This window comes from Pleurodeles waltl, chromosome 8 (genome assembly GCF_031143425.1).
Source record: "Pleurodeles waltl isolate 20211129_DDA chromosome 8, aPleWal1.hap1.20221129, whole genome shotgun sequence".
Lineage (NCBI taxonomy): Eukaryota > Metazoa > Chordata > Amphibia > Caudata > Salamandridae > Pleurodeles > Pleurodeles waltl.
Window position 1 is genome coordinate 192,660,773 of NC_090447.1, and position 20,811 is coordinate 192,681,583.

A 20,811-nucleotide genomic window follows, 5' to 3' on the forward strand; every position below is an offset into this window, starting at 1 on the left:
GAAGGGAAAGGTGCCACCCCCAGCTGCTGTAAGGAAGGGCAAGGAGCAATCCCCAGCTGCTGCCAGGAAGGGTAAGGGGCCTGCACCAGCAGGCAGAAAGGACAAGGGGCCTGGTGCTGGGACTCAGTCGGAGCCCACACCACCAACCATGGTGGTGCAGCCGTCTGAGGCTGCAGGGGATGGTCTGGAGCCTCCCCTCACCACCAGCTCCACCAGCAGCAGCACCCGCAGCACCACCACCAGCAGCAGCAGCACCAGTGGGCAGCAGTCTGAGGCTGCAGGGGATGGGCTGGAGCCTCCCCCCACCACCAGCTCCACCAGCAGCACCACCCCCAGCACCAGCAGCAGCAGCGCCAGTAGGCAGCCATCCGAGGCTGCAGGGGAGGGGCTGGAGCCTCCCCCCACCACTACCAGCAGCAGCACCACCACTGCCACCACTGAGCAGACGTCCCAGCTGACGGACAGTGTGTAGTCCTGCATCAATGGGCTGTTGTGCGGACTGCCCCTGCAAATCCTGTGGGTATGACACCTAGCTGAGAGACATTGACCTTGCACTCCCAAAGATTAGCATCACAGGGCATGATGCCCCCTCCAGAACCTGTGGGTATGACAACCTCTCACCCCATCCTCCCCAGGATGATGATCACAGGGCACAAAGACCCCTCCAGAACCAGTGGGTATCGCACCCACTCACCACATTCTCCCCAGGATGAATATCACAGGGAACAAAGCCCCCTCCAGAACCAGTAGGCAAGACACCCACCTGAGAGACTGTGGCCTTGCACTCCCCAGGACCAAGCACCGGGCATGTTGCCCCCTCCAGAGCAAGTGGGCAAGTCACCCACTTGAGAGACTGTGGCCTTGCACTCCCCAGGACCAATCACAGGGCACGTTGCCCCCTCCAGGACCAGTGGATTTGTTCCATCTTCCGGCTGAGGTGCTCCCCCTGTTCCCTGACCCCCTGAGGTGCCTGCCTGTTTTCAAAATTATGCCTCTGCAGTGTTCTCTCCATGTTTTTGCAAGAGACAAGTGGGGCTTTGGACTTTGTAATGTGGCCCTGCGGCCCACAAACATTGAAGAATGGACAGTGTCCCTTCATTTGTAAATATGTATATAGTTTTGGACTCAGATGCACGTATTAGTACTATATTTATCTTATTACACTCACTTTGATCTATTGGTGTTGTCCTTGAATTTTTCCTGAGGGGTACAAGGTCAATATGTTATGTTACTGCATCTGCTTGTGTGTATGGTGTTGCCGTGGGGGTGTTGTGTGTTGTGTGTCACTCTCTTTTTCCTCCCTCCCTCCCTCCTTCCTCTGTGTGTTAGGTGGCAGTACTCACTGTGGTCATCTTCGCCGGCGTTGATGTTTATGCTGGAGCAGGACGTAGAAGAGCATTGGGAATATATGCAGTTTGGGCTCTATGGCAGCGTGGATCTTCCCTGAGTCTTCACAGGTGAGTCGTTTCCCTTCTGTGCACTGTTTCTGCCAAGCTTTTGATGTAGTTGGAACTGCCCCGGAAAAGGTGGCGGTTTCCTGTATCATAATATAACATTGACTTCTGCCTGGCTGTAGGTGGTTTCTGCCGTGGTGGCTGTTGTTTCCGTTCTGGCGGTCGGTGTGTTAAAGTGGCTGTCTGTCTGAGCTGTTTCTGCCATGGTCATAATTTGGCGATATTTACCGCCAGTCTGTTGGCGGTATTACTACCGCCTTATCACTGACCGCCAGGGTTGTAATGAGGGCCTACAGCCTCCAGCCAGGCGGGTGTCACTGTCTCACCCATGGGAATATGACCCCGCCTACCGCCATGGTTTTTGTGGCTTCCATGGCGGTAGGCACTATCAGTGACAGGGAATTCCTTCGCTGTCACTGATAGGGGTCTTCCCCGCCCCTCCCCCTCCCAACACCCCGACATACACGCACTTGCACGCACCATCATACACACACATACACACACTCATACCCACATTCACCCACGCATGCATACATCCATTCACCCACACATCCACACACACTTACATTCATACAAGCACCCAGGCATTCACACAACACAACATGCATGCACACTCACATCTACATTTGCACACACATATCACAGCAACGCACACCCACATTCATGCACACACAAACATACACACACACACCCCAAAACACCCACACCACCCGCCCAGCCCCCTCCCCTGTCAGAGCACCCAACTTACCTGATTTCAGGGAGTCCTCCGGCAGGAGATGGGACGGGGCGCTGCTGCCAGCAGCAGCATCCGCCAACAGAACACCGCCAGGCCGTATCATGGGTCATGATACAGTCTGCAGCGGTCTACTAGCGTCGCTGTCGCCGGCTGGTAGCCACAGCAACAGTGTTTTGGCAGCCGTCGATGAAAGATGTATTGGTGAAAAGTGACATTAGAAAACAAGAAACAAGTAATACTTGGTTAAACCAACAAAATGGATTTTATAAATGCTCCAAATGCAAAGCATGTAAAAATGGAGAGAACATCAAATCATTGGTGATGGGACGAAAACAGTCCATAAGATCAGGGGATGATACACATATAAAAGTGAATTTGTAATATACATTTTAAGATGTAGTTGCTCCAAAATGTATATAGGAAGCACCAAGTTACAAGTTCATAAACGCATTTTACAACATCTAAGAGCTATCCAACACAAAGATTATACCTATCTTGTTGCACACCACATTCACGAAATACATGATGGAAGGGTGGATGAGTTAAGATATAGGCCCTCATTCTGACCTTGGCGGGCGGCGGAGGCCGACCGCCAAAGTCCCGCCGTCAGGTTACCGTTCCGCGGTCGAAAGACCGCGGCGGTAATTCTGACTTTCCCGCTGGGCTGGCGGGCGGTCGCCTTCAGACCGCCAGCCAGCCCAGCGGGAAAGAGGCTTCCACGATGAAGCCGGCTCGGAATCGAGCCGGCGGAGTGGAAGCTGTGCGACGGGTGCAGTTGCACCCGTCGCGTATTTCACTGTCTGCGCAGCAGACAGTGAAATACATTTAGGGGCCCTCTTACGGGGGCCCCTGCAATGCCCATGCCAGTGGCATGGGCACTGCAGGGGCCCCCAGGGGCCCCGCGACCCCCCCTACCGCCATCCGGATCTCGGCGGTCCGACCGCCGGGATCTGGATGGCGGTAGGGGGGGTCGGAATCCCCGCGGCGGTGCAGCAAGCTGCGCCGCCGCGGAGGATTCAATGGGGCCGCGGTACACTGGCGGGACCCCGCCAGTGGTGCCGGTCCGACCGCGGCTTTACCGCCGCGGTCGGAATCCCCATTGGAGCACCGCCGGCCTGTCGGCGGTGCTCCCGCGGTCCTCCGCCCTGGCGGTCAAAGACCGCCAGGGTCAGAATGACCACCATAGTGTGATAGATGGGCTAGCTAAAGATATCAGAGGAGGAGCTAGAGAAACAAAATTGAGGATGCTAAAGTCAAGATATATAATAGCCCTTGATACCAAGGAACCAAATGGACTCAACAGTAGCGAAGAACTTTATATACATTTGCATTGAAGTTAATATGACTTTAGATGTAGTGAGAAGAAGGTATGCAAATGAATAAAGAATAGAAATTAATTTAATTGGAAAACACCTATTTCATGCTTTCAAGAAATCAATGACAATAATTTAGTAGTAGGTTACACGAACGTATCAATATATATTGTATTTATGGAAAGGCCATTTGATATAAAATGGAATGAAAAACTCGAACTACCTTTGAATCCCTACAAAATGCGTTGACAGTCAGGGAGATATATATTTACCTGTTACAGACACTACTTAAATAAATATGAATTTTGAATACAGATTTAAAATAGTAGAACTATGTTTGTGATAAATGTTATAAATCAAGTTCAGGGAGATGGATAATAATTGTAATCTCCATATTATATTTTAAGAAAGTTCCTCATTGGATTATAAGCACTAAAGTGTCTGTAGAAGTGGAAATCATCGCAATGTAAGCGAAATATATTCAGAAAACGGGTAATTATGTGACTGTCAACATTGTCATGTTTTCTGTTTGGATGCTTTCATGAATTATGTTTTTAAAACAATCAAAAATCATTGTTAATGACAAGAGTTATTATTCTAAGGAATTCAGAAATTGATAGAATGAAATATTTGAGTGAAAAAAATGGTCTTTTCTTTCTATCTACTCAGTGTTGTTTTGCAAAAGCGATCATGTGATATATAAGGAAACAAAACATGGCGACCATCAGGTTGACAAAGGCAGAAATGCCGAAACGAGTTCCTGTGTGTCAATAAGCTTGTTTTTATACTTCCTTCACTTGTGGAGAGCCGTACTTCTGGATGAAAGAAGAAAGTGTGTATTTTTTTTTTAAATAGTTGTGTGGTTTCCGTGGTCAGCCCTGCTCACGTCGACCCCTTTCAGTTACATTTTTTTTGTTACTTATTTTTAAATGTACTTATTATTTTTTAGAATATGCCCCTGGGGTGGGGGGCCCATTTTCAGAGGGGCTAAACCCCCCCCCAAATGTAACCTCTGGTGTCTAGTGTGGTTGCCCCGCCATGTAAATGCTGGCGGAGACTGGGTGCAGGGTGTTCTACTTGGTATGGGCAGTGCAGGGAAGCCCATTGACAGCCCCGCCATGATAAAACAGACAGTGAAAATCACGACGGGAGCATCTGCACCCTACGCACTGCAACATTGCCGCCAGCTCAATTATGAGCCGGCTTCAATGTTGTGGGCTGTTTCCCGCGTGGCCAGTGGGAGACACATAATGGGGCCTGTGGGAAGGGGACCACAGGAGTTTGGGAGATGGCCTTTTCCGTCCTCCAAACTGTTAATGACCCCCTAGATGTTGGCAAGATGGGCCATCCTGCCAGGATGGGAGAGGTGGAGCTATTACCTGCCCTACTTAAGTTTCAAAGAATCTGCCTCATCACGTTCACAGAGAACGTTATACTATTCTTTTGCCACCCCACATCCATTGTAGCATGGGCAGAGAGGAACGAAACTCCAGAACCACATGTAGGGAAACTCCTGAAGTTTCTTCCACTTCAAAGCTGGCACCAGGTATAAAAATAGAACCCTCAATTCCACTTGCCAGAACACTCAGAAGGCTTGCTTTGTACGTCAGAGGATTGCCCTGTTTGAGGACTGCCTAGCTGCTTGAAACTCCTATTCTGAGCTAAAAGCACACAAAAAGCTCAGACAACAAAAACCCTGCACCCTGACCCAGTCTAAAATCCTACCCTCCAAGTGGTGCCCATCCCATCCTGGACCATTGGAAGTGGTGTTAAAGGTATCCAAACAAACAAAAAACAAAACTTGGGACTTAGAAAATGTTCAGCTGAAAAGTGCTGTCAGAACCGACAGGAGACTGGGACATATATGCCGGCCAATCCACCCAAGGTGCATCGCTGGTCGGCTTGACTTTGTGGAAGCTCCTGCTATGTTATTCTCCACAGCAACCAAATCCTATTCAACTGCTTCTCTCAGAAGGGGTATCTGGCCTTGTGGAGCCCTCATCGGCTAGAGCCGGCAGCGTAACCCCACTGGAGATTTTCAACTTCCACAAAAGAGACTAAGGACCTTATTAGAGTTTGGGGGATGGAGTTACTTCTTCACAAACATGACAGATATCCTGCCCGCCGTAGTACAATTTCCATAGGTTTTAATGGAATCACAACACGGGGAACTGGATATCTATCATGCTTGTGACGGAGTAACCCCATCCACCAAACTCTAAATCAGGCCCTAAGTCTGAATGCACAAATCTTCACCGCAGCCTCATCCTGTAGCGCCGAACGACGATGCCTCTGCCTCCTAAATCTGAAGGTAAACAGAGACTAGGCCAAATACACTTTGGGTATCTGAACCGAGCTCTATCACAGTTGGCCATTACCTTCGACTTTGCCTGGTCTCATATGACTAGATATCGGCATTTGGCACTTTGTATTACAAGTATACTGGAGAAAAGATGAGACTTCAAAAATTATCATGAGAGGGTTCGGAAGAGTGATGGATATCATTACACAAAAAGTCTGATTTAGCCTTGAAAAGATCTTTCTGGTAAGATTTAATTTTTGTTTTGAAAGTGGTAGTATCCATTCAGGTGGCGAGCAGCAAGAATCTCTAGAGAGCAGGTGCAAAGATTGAGACGGAATAACGGCTAAAAACGTGGATTTAAGAGTAAAATTTGCTGAGCTGACAGGAAGGATCTGCTGAGTGTGCTTTGTCTAACAAAATGAAATTAAATTGAAATTGGACTACCATAGTTATCATTTAAGCAAGCTGTCATTTTGTCTAGACTTCAAATCATAATGCAAGGTAGACTTTTCAGCTCAATAAGCACCATAACAGTAGTCTAATAATTAAAGTAACTGCATTATGATGAGCATTTTGGGAAAAATAAAGAGGGAGGAGACAAATTTTTCCAATAAAAAAGGTGCAGGAGGAAACAACTATGATCTAACTTTATTTGCATAGAACCATCAGTCTTGACAACACACACGATTCATCACAGATGGAAAAGGATTTAATAGAAATCAAAGTCGAAAGTCAAAGATAAAGGCTGACAAAGACTGGGCTTGATTCAAGTGACCCAGATCTTTTTGTTTCTGATAATCATTTTTTAAATGTATTTATTGAATTTGCACAAGTGACATGCATATCAAATAGCAAAACAAGGATAGCAAGAGCTACACAGTTAAAACAATAATACATTCCAAATAGTACGGAACATAATCAAGCACGGTAAAGATATAGCTTTGACGGGGAAAAAAATGGGAGGGGGCAAGAGGCAGGCGACACTCAAGTACCAAATCTTAAATATCTAATGGTGCAGTATCTATTGTCATGCACCAACAGAGATAGTCCCATCACAAAAGTCACTCACAGCAGTTGAGGTAGAATTACCCATCAGCCCCTGATCTGAGAGGTTCCTACGGAGGGTTATCATTGGTCCATCCCAGATAAATCATCAGCGGGGTCCAAATGTACTGGGGTCGTGAGCCAACTGACATCAAGTCCCTTTGATAATCAATTTTAGTCAGTTCTGACCCATCCATATGCAGACTCCAGAAGGGCAACTCTGATGACTCAATGACTGAAAAATTATCAGAGGGACGCCCACTTAATCTGAACAGGATTTGGATTTTATCAGCATGGAAATAACAATGAAAGTCAAAGGTGTTGGGTGGAAACATAGACATTGAGAAAGAGTGGCTTGTTGTGAAACACGACAAACAACCACATAATTAGAGGAGAAAAAAAGGCCAAGTGGGTTATTTCAGAAAGAAAAAAAACATAAAGACTGTAGAACATTATCTCCAACACCAAATAAAGATAGTTATTTTGAAAGAAAAATATGATCAACATATCAAGAGCTGCCAATAGACCTAAAAGAATCAAAATATTGTCTTGGTCAAAGTCAGCAGCAAGACTAACCTCATCTGGGACTGTAATAATAACAGTTTCTGCCCCTCTGTTAGGCCTGAAATCAGCTTTTATATCATACACTATGGCCCTCATTACGACCCTGGCGGTTAGTGGAGAAGTGGCGGTATTACCGCCAACAGACTGGCGGTAAACAAAAATTGAATTAGGGCCATCTGCCACTTCTCCATTACAACAGCCAGGGCGGGGACGACCACTGGGCTGGAGACTGTCAGCTGTCACAAGACTGCCGGCGGTATCACGACCCGGCTGACCACCATGGATTTCATGGGGTTGGGAACCGCCATGAAATCCATGACGGTAAGCACTATCAGTGTCAGGGAATTCCTTCCCTGGCACTGATACGGGTCTCCCCCACCCCGAGTCCTCCCCCCACACCCTCCACCCCCCTTCTACCCCCCAAAGGTGGCAGGACCTCCCTCCCCACCCCTACCCCCAACATCGCTACACAGACACACACCCTACACGCATGCAGACACCACCAACACACATACCCGCACACATAACAACAAACATGCCAACAGACACACACACAGTCATACATGCACACCCACATACAAACATACACAAACACATCCATACAGACATACATACAGACAGACACGCACACATTTCCAAACACACTACACCCCCCGCATGCATACACGCACTCACACACCCCCTCTACATACTCACACGCACATCCCCATGCACGCACGCAACACACAACACCTCTCCACCCCCTCCCCTAACGGACGATCAACTTACCTGGTCCGTTGATCCTCCGGGAGGGGACGGGATCCATGGGGGCTGCTCCGCCGCCAGCACCCCATCAACAGAACACCGCCACGCCGAATCACGGAATGTGATTCGGTGGGCGGTGTTCTGTTCACCGGGCGGTGAAGGTGGAGCAACCTCCACTTCCCCGCCGACCGCCAGTATGGCTGCTGGCGGCTCGCCATCCGGAAAAGGACTGAGGGCTGCCAGCAGTCACAATTCGCCGAGCGGAAAACCGCCTGCACTAGCAGTCTTCAGCACAGCGGTCCCTCGGCGGTCTTGCAAAAAGACCGCCGATGTTGTAATGACCACCTATGTTACTGTTTTCATGAAAGATGGAAATATGGCTAGCTACAATTGTTTCGGAGTCTTTGCAGTGGCACAAAGGAAGTAGGTAGGTTGATAGTTAAAAAGGATCTGGGGGGAAGGGAGGTTCCTTGAGGAGGAGAAGAACATGGGCAGCTTTGAAGGAAAGTGACACACTATCAAATTAGAAAAATGAATTCCAAAAAATCTAAGAAAGCATGCATCATAATATGCTTAAAGGAAGATAAACAACGTGTTGGAAATGGATCAGAAAGGGAATCACAGACTTACAGAAATCAAGCAGAGCTTGCAGACTAGATCAACAAAAGGGATTAAAGTTGGCCCAAAGAGATGCTGACGAAGTCATAGGACTGAAGGAAAAAGATAAAAGGTAACATTAATCTACTACTTTATCAGTAAAAGCACTGATTTTTGCAGAAAGAAACTGACCAATCTCTCACAGAACTGAGATGCACTGCTAGGACTGGTATCTGCACAGGGAGATAGTTGTTTCATGATTTAATTTTTTTTTTGTTTGTCTCAGTCAGTAAGAATCCTTTTGAATAGGAGTTGTGAAATTATATTGTGAATTCAGAAATGTCAGCCTTAAACTAGGCCTGGGTGGAACTTGCAGAGTTCCAATCTGTGGTATTCCGTGAAGTTACCTAAAGACTTCGCAAGATTCTGCAGAGTTCTCATTTTTAGTGCCGGGAACTTGTTCTGCACTGTAAAATGAGCACGAACAGCAGCACACGGTGCACCAGAGGGAGCTGCTTCTTTCTGGCACTGGAGTAGATTTTCTAATCGAGCTGCAGCTCTCTCACCACAGATGGTTGTGACCTGCTGCTTCTGCCCACGTAAGACAAGTCTTTCTGTGAGGCATTCTTGCACCTGAAAATCACTCTATGGGATGCAAATTCTCGCTTGTGCTCACAAATGTTGGTAAGCTGCGCTTGAGAAAAAACTCTGTCACATTGTAATTGGAGGAGTTTTGACAGAACTCCATGCTCCAAGTGGAATGCGGAGTGGACAAAACTCAGCCAGTGAAGCAAAAGTTTTCACGCACCCCTACCTTAAACTCCACTTTCTTGTCAATGTAGTGAGTTGCCAAATGTGCTTAGTGTGATCCAGTTCATTTCAAAGCTTGTGAAGTGACTTGTTGAATCAGACTGAAGGTTTGACTTCATTGATGTTGGATCTTACTTTTGTCCAGGAAAGTTCCTATCATCTGATTTTAAAAAATGAGAACATCATTCAGTATTCCCATGTGCTTCCGTTTGTCCATCTTTCCTTCATTTCCATACCCAAGTTGAACTTACGTGCTACCATAGCTTTGACTACAGAGACATGAATTTGCATTCGAGGTTGGATACTCCAGAGTTCATATTACATGGAAATTTCATGAATACCTTCACAACTCTAATACATTCCAAATCTCGATATTTTCTCCTGTCAATGACAGGAGAAAATTCTTATCCAGGGCGTGAATGGTGAGAGATCATTCCACATTTTGTAGGAAGGTACAGAAAATTGTTTTACAACTGAAAACATTTTTTAGAATGTGATTAAATACTTATCAAGAATTTACACATAGCTAATTGTACCCAATGTGCAATGTTATATTTGTAACTGCTTATAATCGTGATTATTCTTAGGAAGCTTAAACTGTTGCAAATTCCCAGAAGTACTCCTAGAATTCTCTGAGACTTGCAGAAATGTATAAACCTACACCCAGATGCAGGTGTAAAGTTACAGGTGTAGATATAAGCATTTTCCCAGGCTTCTTGAAAAAATATGAGAGATTAATGTTACCATGCTCTGTTTTCTGAACTGATAAAATCAGACTGTCTCAACTAAAGTCTGGGATGTGTCCCAAAGGAAGAAGGGAATGTGCTCAACTACTTTTGCAGGACAGATGTTGCGACTGAAAGGCTATGTATATATATTCCCTCTGTCCACCAGAAATGCAGGTGCTCTCACTGATGAGACTTAAATACAATACCATGTTAGCTATCATGTTGAGCAGAAGGTTAAAGACAACCAGAACGGAAAGCACCTTATTGTTCAGGTACTTGTTGTATGCTCCAAATGACACATTTGTCCCTGCCCACAATCTCCTCATCAAATAACACTCATGTACAATGCATTACAGACACCACACACTTTATATTCCAAGGAAGGTGGGGCTATTAAGGACCCCAATCATTAGTGGAAAATCTGGTGTTAGAGGGGAGTGCTAGTAGGTAGCTTCAGAGCCATTGAGTCAGAATTTTTTCCCACGATCACGGTAATGGTAGGAAACATTGAAACTGATCAGTAGTTCAACTTAAGTTGATATCCACACTATGAGAAATAATTCCTTCCATTTAACATTGTAAATTTGTGGAGCACAGGATATTGTCTTTTTTCAGAAAGTTCCTGCATCTGAGTATCCGCCACTTGTTCTATCAGTTTGGATAGGAACCATCTATTTGCAATTGGTCTGTAATTTTCAGAGTTTTTTTTTTTTACATCCAGACCTGTTTTATTTAGGTGTGGTTTAACAAATTAACTTTTAAGTGCATTTGGTATAGAAGTTATAGTAAATGAAGGACTGGTAATGGTCTGTCCTGCATCTTCTTTCGGATTAACATTTCTGTATGTGTGTATTTATAGATGATATTTCTATTTTGCAAACCTAGCCAAAAGGCAGCTGAGCACTGTACAGGGTCAAATCAAGCTTAAAGTCGGTGAATAACATGATACAAAGCAAAGTTGTGGGCTGTTAATGCATTTTGATTTTGATATAGATTTCTTTAATGAGGTGAGTGTTGAACGCTTTCCTAAATTGGAGTTGGGGCAGTCCTGGTGGATATGGGAATGTTGTTGCAGATCCTGGCTGCATAGATTGAAAAGGCCTGTTGTCTTGTTTTTCTTCATTTTTTACACTTCTAAGTCTTCGGTATGATGGTGTGCTGGCCGTGGGTGAGCCAAGAACCACTGGAGAGGATTAGCTTATCTGCAAGATAAGTGGCAGTGCTGGGAGTGATGGATTTGTAAATGATTTTGAGGATTGTGCAGGGAGCAAATGGAGTTCCATCAGAGTGGGGTTGATGTGATCTTATTTCTGTAGGTCCTTGATTAGACATGGTGTGGCGTGTAAGATACCCTGAAGAGTGCCAGGGGGCGTCTCAAAGGCCATAATGTAGGGCATTACCACCATCCAGATAAGAGAGTGCAAGGGCTTGAACAGCAGTTCTGAAGGTGCTTTGTGGAAGAAAAGGTTTGACTTTGTTTAGAAGAGGACAGCGTTTTTGTATTTTAGCAATGTGTGCCTTGAAGGGGAGGTTGATGTCCGAGATGAATACATGTGATCTGGCATTCGGTGAGAGCTGGAGTTTGAAACCACCAGGGCTCATGTCATTGAGCTAGGTTTGTACTGTATCTTGTTGGTTGTTTTAGGAAAATAAAATAGAATCTGTCTTGTCTGGGTCGAGCTTCATGTAGGTGCTGGGCATCAAGGTCTGGATGATGTGAGAGCAGTGTTTGAGGCATTGGATGTCTGAAGCAGAAGAGACGTTCAAGTAGAGTTGTATATCATCAACATATTGGTGAATCTTGATGCTGTTATCTGCGAGTAGCGCACCAAGGGGCTCCATGTAAAAGTTGAAGACGACAGTAGAAAGTGTGTAACCACAGAGATACCCCACGTGTGAAAAGGATCTTTAGTGACTTGGAGATGTCTATTTGAACAAACTGGTGTCGGTTTAAAAGGTAGAAGAAGAACCAGTGAAGGCATTGCTGGCAAATCCCATTTGCAACTCGGGGTGTGTATGAGGATAGGATGGTCAACTGTGCCAAAGATAGTTAGGACCTCCAGAAATATCGAGAGACATAGGTCTTCCTGATTTGTGGTCAAGAGAGCATTGTCTGCAATGTGTGAGGTATCGGTCACCGTGCTGCAGCCTGATGTCAAGCCTGAGTGTTAGTCGTGTAAGTGATGGTTAGCATTCATGTGATCTTGGAGTTGAACATAGACTACTTTTCAATTATCTTGTTGAATAATGGTATGTGAGTGATGATGTAGCATTTGCAGGTGTCTTTAGGAGTGGAGAATGTGGCCAGCCAGCGCTTCTGGAAAGATACCTAGAGTGATGGAGGCATTGGCAATGATAAGTAGGGGTATAAAAGAATCCCCAGAAAGAGTTTCAAAGAAAGACAATGTTAAGAGAGCATATTCATAAGATGTGGCTTTGAAGAACTTGCATATGTTAGCCAGATCTGAGTTACATAAGGCTTTGAAGGCTGACCATAGCAGGATTTTACAAGAGGGGGTGGGTGCAGCCATGGTATCATCCATATGCTGTTGGACTTTCTTCATACTGTCTCTGGAGAACAGGCTGATAACACTGCACTTTTCTGTGGAGAGGGAAATAGATTAATCTGAGAGGGGGTGATGCAGTGCTTGGTTATCTTGAACAGTGTTCTTTTTCTGTCGGTGGCTTTATTGATGGTGCAGATCTTTCCTTTGGCTGATGTGATGAGCGAAATGCATGTTGCACGGAGGGCCTTCAATATGAGGAGGTCTTCAGGAATTCTGTTTTTCTTCCATTTCTTTTTGTTCTATGAATGAATCATTTATTGACTTCCTTGAAGATTGCTAGAGGACAGTAGTGAGCTTAGGAGACATTTGTACTGCTTTGTAATATTTAGCACTTGAAAGAGTTGCTCTGAGATGTGAGCAAAAAATTGTAGATCTAACTTTATGTGTTGGATAATTGTTGGATTCTTTGCAGTTAGAAGTTATTGAGCCTTTGCAGAGCAGATGGGGGATCAAGTCATCACAACATATTTGCCCATATGCTATAAGTAAGGTATTTGGATCGTGAATTCTATCTGGGTAATTTCTTGGGTTCTTGAATCCTGAAATTATTCTGAAGACCCCTATTGCTGGACATATTGCAAAAGAGATGTTATAGGAATATAATTTATTTTTGCTTTTGGTGCTTTCTTGGTAGTTGCTCTGTAGATGTGTACCTGAGGATTAACGTATCCATGTGAAGTTGTTCTTCACATGCATTCAGGTACTCAGTTGATGCTTTTGATGAATGGTAGTTCCCTGGAGAACAATTTGGTTGATCAAGTGCAAGTCACTTTTTGATTTGATTTTCCTTATTGGAATGATTGTGTGACATTATTTAGCTATTCATTTCAATAGCCTACATATCATCCAGGTTCCAATCCTTCCTAGGACTATCTTACATTCTGGAAAAAAGAAGCATGTGGTGTTGCAACATTTTTAAACTGCAGTGCAGTGCTGAAAGGAATGACAGCATGGTTAATCCAGATCAGAGGGAAAGGTCTGAAAGTTCAATTCAATTCAGATGTATTGGAATAGCACATGGCTACACGACTGAGCTCCCAGCACAAGATGCAACACAACCCCTTCACTAAACAGATATAAACATTTCCTCAGCCACATTAGAAAAGGTGGGTTTTTAGCCTTTTCCTAAAACGGGCCTCCAATGGCTGACTTCTAACGGTGGTCAGAAGAGCAGTCCAGAGCCTGAAGGTGAGAAATGCAAAAAAGTGGCCTCCATTCCTTGCTCTGGTTTCTAGAGCAAAGGCCCATCCTGGGGCATAAGGGGTGAGTAGACATCAAATGATAGGTGGACTTTTTATATGGATGGACTAGTGTGCGATGCAAAGAGCCTTGAAATTAAGTCTTTTTTTTAACTTGAAGCCAGTGCAGAGCTGCAAGGGCTGGACTGGCTGATTGATGCTTAGGTAGTTTTTGAAGGATTTGTGCAGCAGCAATTTGTACCAGGTGGATCCTTTTGACACATATTTCGGGATCCCAAGATACAGGAAATTGCTCTAATAAAGGTGAGAGTTTATAAGCTTCTGCACCACTATTCTTCTAGTTGGGAAGGTAGCATCTGCAAGAATTTCCTTAGAGGTTTTAGAATCCCAAAGCATGAACCTGCCACTTTTTTAACTTAAGTCTCCATTGTAAGCTTGTCATCCAGACGCCAAGGCTTTTTACTGCTTGGGCTGACTTGGGGCAATCGCCCAGATAGTCTGGTGATGAAAGTTCCTGCAACTTAGAAGTATTTTGCCAACAACCAGAACCTCAGTTTTATTGCCATGAAGCTTTAGCCTACTGCTAGACATCCAGGGCCCGATTCAGAAAGGTAAAGTTCGACCAAAAGTCTACCTTTACTACTTTTTTGGTATTCACAAAGGTACATTTAGACCAAAAGTCTTACTTAGGCCAAAAGTCTAACTTTACTCATAGTAAGTTACCTTTGTTAATACTGAAAAGTAGTACGGTTAGACTTTTGGTCTAACTTTACATTTATGATAAGATAACTTTAGACCAAAAGTCTATCCTAGACCAAAAGTCTAACTTTGCTACTTTTCAGGTATTCACAAAGGTAAAGTTAGGCCAAAAGTCTAACTTAGAAGAGAAGTCTAACTTTACTCATAGTAACTTACTTTTGTGAATACTGAAAAGTAGCGAAGTTAGACTTTTGGTCTATTTTACCTTTGTGAATCAGGCCCCAGTCTGTAACATTCCAAACCAGGAGTTTAGTTGGGAGGAAATGTGAGTGATGTTAGTTGTCAGGGCCGGGATGACCTGAGTGTCATCAGTATAAGACACTAATACAATCCCAAGAGACTGAATAATTTTGCCAAAGGCGTACATATACATTAAACAGTGTGGGACTGAGTGAAGAGCCATGTGGGACCCCACACGACAAAGAATATGTAGAAGATGCAAAGGACTCTTCACATACTTGGAAACTCCTATCTACTGGAAAGGCTTTAAGCCATTTAATGGCCATCCCTGTGATGCCAACATCCAGCATTCTCTGGATGAGGATGGCATGTGGCACAGTATCAGAGGCTGCACTGAAGTCCAGCATGATAATTTCTAGAGATCCACCTTGATCTAGAATGGAGCTGAGTTCTTTGGTGGCTACTAGCAGTTTATTCTCTATACTGTGACAAGACCTAAAGCCTGTCTGAGTGGGATGGTAAATGTCACGCAGATCCAGAAAACCGGACAGATGTTGATTCACATGTTTTTCCAGTATTTTACTCTGTACCGGGAACAGCGAGAAGGGTCTGTACCTTTCTGATAACTCAGGGCTTCCGATTGGTTTCTTTAGTAGTGGCTTCACTGTAGTGTGTTTCCAGGCCTTAGCAGTATGTCCTATTTCGAGCGAGTTGTTGAGGGTGTTCCTGAGGTTGTCTAATACGGGACTGTCACCTTGGCCTATTATATCTGGAGGAGCCAGGTCCAGATTAAAGCCTGATTTGATGGACTCAGGGTGTTTCTCAGAGTCTCCAAAGTTAATGCAGGGAAGGCAGAGAGGGTAGGGCCAGCATATTGTTTTGATTGATCAAAGGTAGTGGGAGTGGTAGCTGATGGAAGGAGGGTCAGTATTTTATTAATTTTGTTAGTGAAATTATTGGCCAACATATTGCAGTGTTCTATGGAAGGTGGAGGTCCTGTAGCGCCTGAAGGAGGAATCATAAAATTGTTAACTATTGAAAATATTTCCCTTGATATGTTTGGGACGGTTTCTATTTTCTTTTACCGGTAAATTATTCTGACCTGCATGAATCACCTGTTAATAATTTTTTATGGCTATTCAGTAGCCTCTTTTGCAGTCATCACGATATGCCTTACTCCTCTCACTCTCCTTCTTTCTGGCTTCTCTTTTTAATTGTGTTAGCTCCAATGTATGCCAGGGTGGCCTACTCTTGGATTGGTTTGATTTAGAAGGTTTCATGGGAAATCTGGGCTTTAGCGAATCAATTAGCCATTTCTCAAAGTTATTGTACGTCTCTGAAGTGTCGTCCTGTAGAGTGTGGGCTGACTCAACTAAGACATGCTTCCACTCACTTATAATATGTTTGGACCACAATCGTCTGGGCTTTTGTGCAGAGTGTGTTTGGCCATTGTTTCTGATACTTCCAGGTGGAAAGGGACAAGTAGATAAAAACGTGGTTGAGAAGGTGTCCCCTAGTATGGTTTACCATTTAGCATAAGAGTAGGACTTCAAGGTCATGGGACAAAACACTTGCTGTTTCACATCCATTGGGTTCAAAAGGCATATTCAAATCTTCTAACTGGGTGAGATTTGCTTTTTGCAAGCTATAATTAGTAACAGTGTTAGTGCTAGAGCTGTGATGAATTGTGATGCTGTCCCAGGAGGGTGGTACATAACAATACCAGAGAACGTAAATGTAGGAGTGAATTATAGTGAAAATTGAAGACTTTTACAACCAGGTATTATAATGGGAGAGAAGGAGGCCGAATATTCCCTCTTAAATAGTATGGCAAACCCTCCTCCATGTCTGTCTTCTCTATTTCGGTTAGCTATTGAATAGCCAGGGGGAGAGCTAGCACTAAATCTGAGGTAGAGTCGGGGGATAGCCATGTTTCCGTAAGGAACATGGCATCCGGACGCCTTTCATGTAAAAAGCTCAATACTATGCTTAGGGAGAGATCTACGGTTCAGTAGCTATATCTGTATCTTGTGGGGGGAACAAGTGTCCATAGGGTGTTTAATACTAGTGACTGGTAGTGGCTTGAAACCCAGCTTCAGACTACACAAGGTGTAAACTGTTGGGGACTTAAGCAAAGGCAGACCATTTTGCATCTATTTTCCTGCAACCTGTTGATTTGGTGAAGCAAGTCTGATGTGTAGGTTAGCTGCATTTTGAGATGTTTTCTGAAAGTAGTTATGCTGCGGGCATTTCTAAAAATTCAATCCACAGAAAGTCAAGCAGAGTGCTTTGAGTTAGCTCCACCTGAAGTCCCAATATTAGCTGCGTTTCATTGGTTATACATCTGTTTTGTCAAGCACATGTTGAATTCATTTAAATTATGGGGTGGGGTAATAGTATGGGAGTGGTCTAGGAAATGCAGAGAAATAAATGAAGGAATCCAAAGTAATGGTGAAGGGATTATGCCATTAGGGGAAGGATTGTGTTTGACTTCACATGATGAGCCATGATACATGTGCAACGTGTTGAGGGATTCTTTATGCAGAATTATGATTCCAAAATCGATTTTAATCAAGTAGTTTCTGATGATGAATTTGTATCCTGGGTTTCTTCATGTAGGATAGGTGTAAAGAAATGGCTCCCTGTTGCAGTTACCCCCCACTTTTTGCCTGATACTGATGCTGACTTGACTGAGAAGTGTGCTGGGACCCTGCTAACCAGGCCCCAGCACCAGTGTTCTCTCACCTAAATGTACCATTGTTTCCACAATTGGCACAACCCTGGCACCTAAGTAAGTCCCTTGTAACTGGTACCCTGGTACCAAGGGCCCTGATGCCAGGGAAGGTCTCTAAGGGCTGCAGCATGTCTTATGCCACCCTAGGGACCCCTCACTCAGCACAGACACACTGCTTGCCAGCTTGTGTGTGCTGGTGGGGAGAAAATGACTAAGTTGACATGGCACTCCCCTCAGGGTGCCATGCCAACCTCACACTGCCTGTGGCATAGGTAAGTCACCCCTCTAGCAGGCCTTACAGCCCTAAGGCAGGGTGCACTATACCACAGGTGAGGACATAGGTGCATGAGCACTATGCCCCTACAGTGTCTAAGCAAAACCTTAGACATTGTAAGTGCAGGGTAGCCATAAGAGTATATGGGCTGGGAGTCTGTCAAAAACGAACTCCACAGCTCCATAATGGCTACACTGAAAACTGGGAAGTTTGGTATCAAACTTCTCAGAATAATAAACCCACACTGATGCCAGTGTTGGATTTATTAAAAAAATGCACACAGAGGGCCTCTTAGAGATGCCCCCTGTATTTTACCCAATTGTTCAGTGCAGGACTGACTGGTCTGTGCCAGCCTGCTGCTGAGAGACGAGTTTCTGACCTCATGCGGTGAGAGCCTTTGTGCTCTCTGAGGACAGAAACAAAGCCTGCTCTGGGTGGAGGTGCTTCACACCTCCCCCCTGCAGGAACTGTAACACCTAGCAGTGAGCTTCAAAGGCTCAAGCTTCGTGTTACAATGCCCCAGGGCACTCCAGCTGGTGGAGATGCCTGCCCCCTGGACACAGCCCCCACTTTTGGCGGCAAGTCCAGGAGAGATAATGAGAAAAACAAGGAGGAGTCACTGGCCAGTCAGGACAGCCCCTAAGGTGTCCTGAGCTGAGGTGACTCTGACTTTTAGAAATCCTCCATCTTGCAGATGGAGGATTCCCCCAATAGGGATAGGATTGTGACCCCCTCCCCTTGGGAGGAGGCACAAAGAGGGTGTACCCACCCTCAGGGTTAGTAGCCATTGGCTACTAACCCCCCAGACCTAAACATGCCCTTAAATTTAGTATTTAAGGGCTTCCCTGAACCTAAGAATTTAGATTCCTGAAACTACAAGAAGAGGAGGACTGCTGAGCTGAAAAACCCCTGCAGAAGAAGAACAGAAGACACCAACTGCTTTGGCCCCAGTCTTACCGGCCTGTCTCCTGCCTTCCAAAGAAACCTGCTCCAGCGATGCTTTCCAAAGGACCAGCGACCTCTGAATCCTCAGAGGACTGCCCTGCTTCAAGAAAGACAAGAAACTCCCGAGGACAGCGGCACTGCTCCAAAAGAACTGCAACTTTGTTTCAAAGGAGCAGATTTAAAGACCCCTGCAACTCCCCGCAAGAAGCGTGAGACTTGCAACACTGCACCCGGCGTCCCCGACTCGACTGGTGGAGAACCAACACGTCAGGGAGGACCCTCCGGCGACTCAGAGTCCGTGAGTAACCAAAGTTGTCCCCCCTGAGCCCACACAGCGACGCCTGCAGAGGGAATCCCGGGGCTCCCCCTGACCGCGACTGCCTGAACCTAAAGTCCCAACGGCTGGAAAAGACCCTGCACCCGCAGCCCCCAGCACCTGAAGGAACGGAACTTCTGTGCAGGAGTGACCCCCAGGAGGCCCTCTCCCTTGCCCAGGTGGTGGCTACCCCGAGGAGCCCCCCCCTTGCCTGCCTGCACCGCTGAAGAGACCCCTTGGTCTCCCATTGAAATCTACAGAGAACCCGACGCTTGTTTACACACTGCACCCGGCCGCCCCCGCGCTGCTGAGGGTGTACTTTTTGTGCTGACTTGTGTCCCCCCCGGTGTCCTACAAAACCCCCCTGGTCTGCCCTCTGAAGACGCGGGTACTTACCTGCTGGCAGACTGGAACCGGGGCACCCCCTTCTCTCCATTGAAGCCTATGTGTTTTGGGCACCTCTTTGACCTCTGCACCTGACCGGCCCTGAGCTGCTGGTGTGGTAACTTTGGGTTTGCTCTGAACCCCCGACGGTGGGCTACCTTGGACCCAAAACTGAGACCTGTAAGTGATTTACTTACCTGCTAAAAATAACAATACTTTACCTCCCCCAGGAACTGTGAAAATGGCACTGTGTCCACTTTTAAAACAGCTTATTGTGTTTTATGTAAAAAGTATATATGCTACTGTAATTATTCAAAGTTCCTAAAGTACTTACCTGCAATACCTTTCAAATGAGATATTACATGTAGAATTTGAACCTGTGGTTCTTCAATAAATTAAGAAAATATATTTTTCTATAACAAAACCTATTGGCTGGATTTGTCTCTGAGTGTGTGTTCCTCATTTATTGGCTGTGTGTATGTACAACAAATGCTTAACACTACTCCTTGGATAAGCCTACTGCTCGACCACACTACCACAAAATAGAGCATTAGTATTATCTCTTTTTGCCACTATCTTACCTCTAAGGGGAACCCTTGGACTCTGTGCATGCTATTCCTTACTTTGAAATAGCACATACAGAGCCAACTTCCTACAATAGGGGCTTCCATATCTACTAGCCAAGATTCAGTGATGAGCTGCAAGTCTGTGATTAGGGTGCATATTTGTTTTGTATAAATCGTACATTGATGAAGATCCACTTTTAACCATTGAGTCCTACAGAAGCATCATGTATGTTGGGCCAAGTTGATTGTTTTGTAGTGTTAATGTAAATCCAGTTTTCCTAACTATGGGTGCATTCAATTCTTTCCTACTGTGTCAGACATTATTCTTGTCAGTGCCCAGGTGGGAATGGATAGTCGATTGCATGCCAACTGCATTTTGTAAACTTTGATTAGAGCCTGACTGGCATGCTAGTGCTGGTGACTTGGAAGGCAGGTAGCCAACATGGCATTTTTCTGCATTATGGAAATGTTGATGTTACTACTGGTCAAGTAGACTGCAGGCATGATCATGTTATTTCAGGGGAACTATTGTGAATACTTGTCGTGGCAGAACTGGGTGTCAGCTGGATAGCTTGCAATGGCATCATGAAAGTTT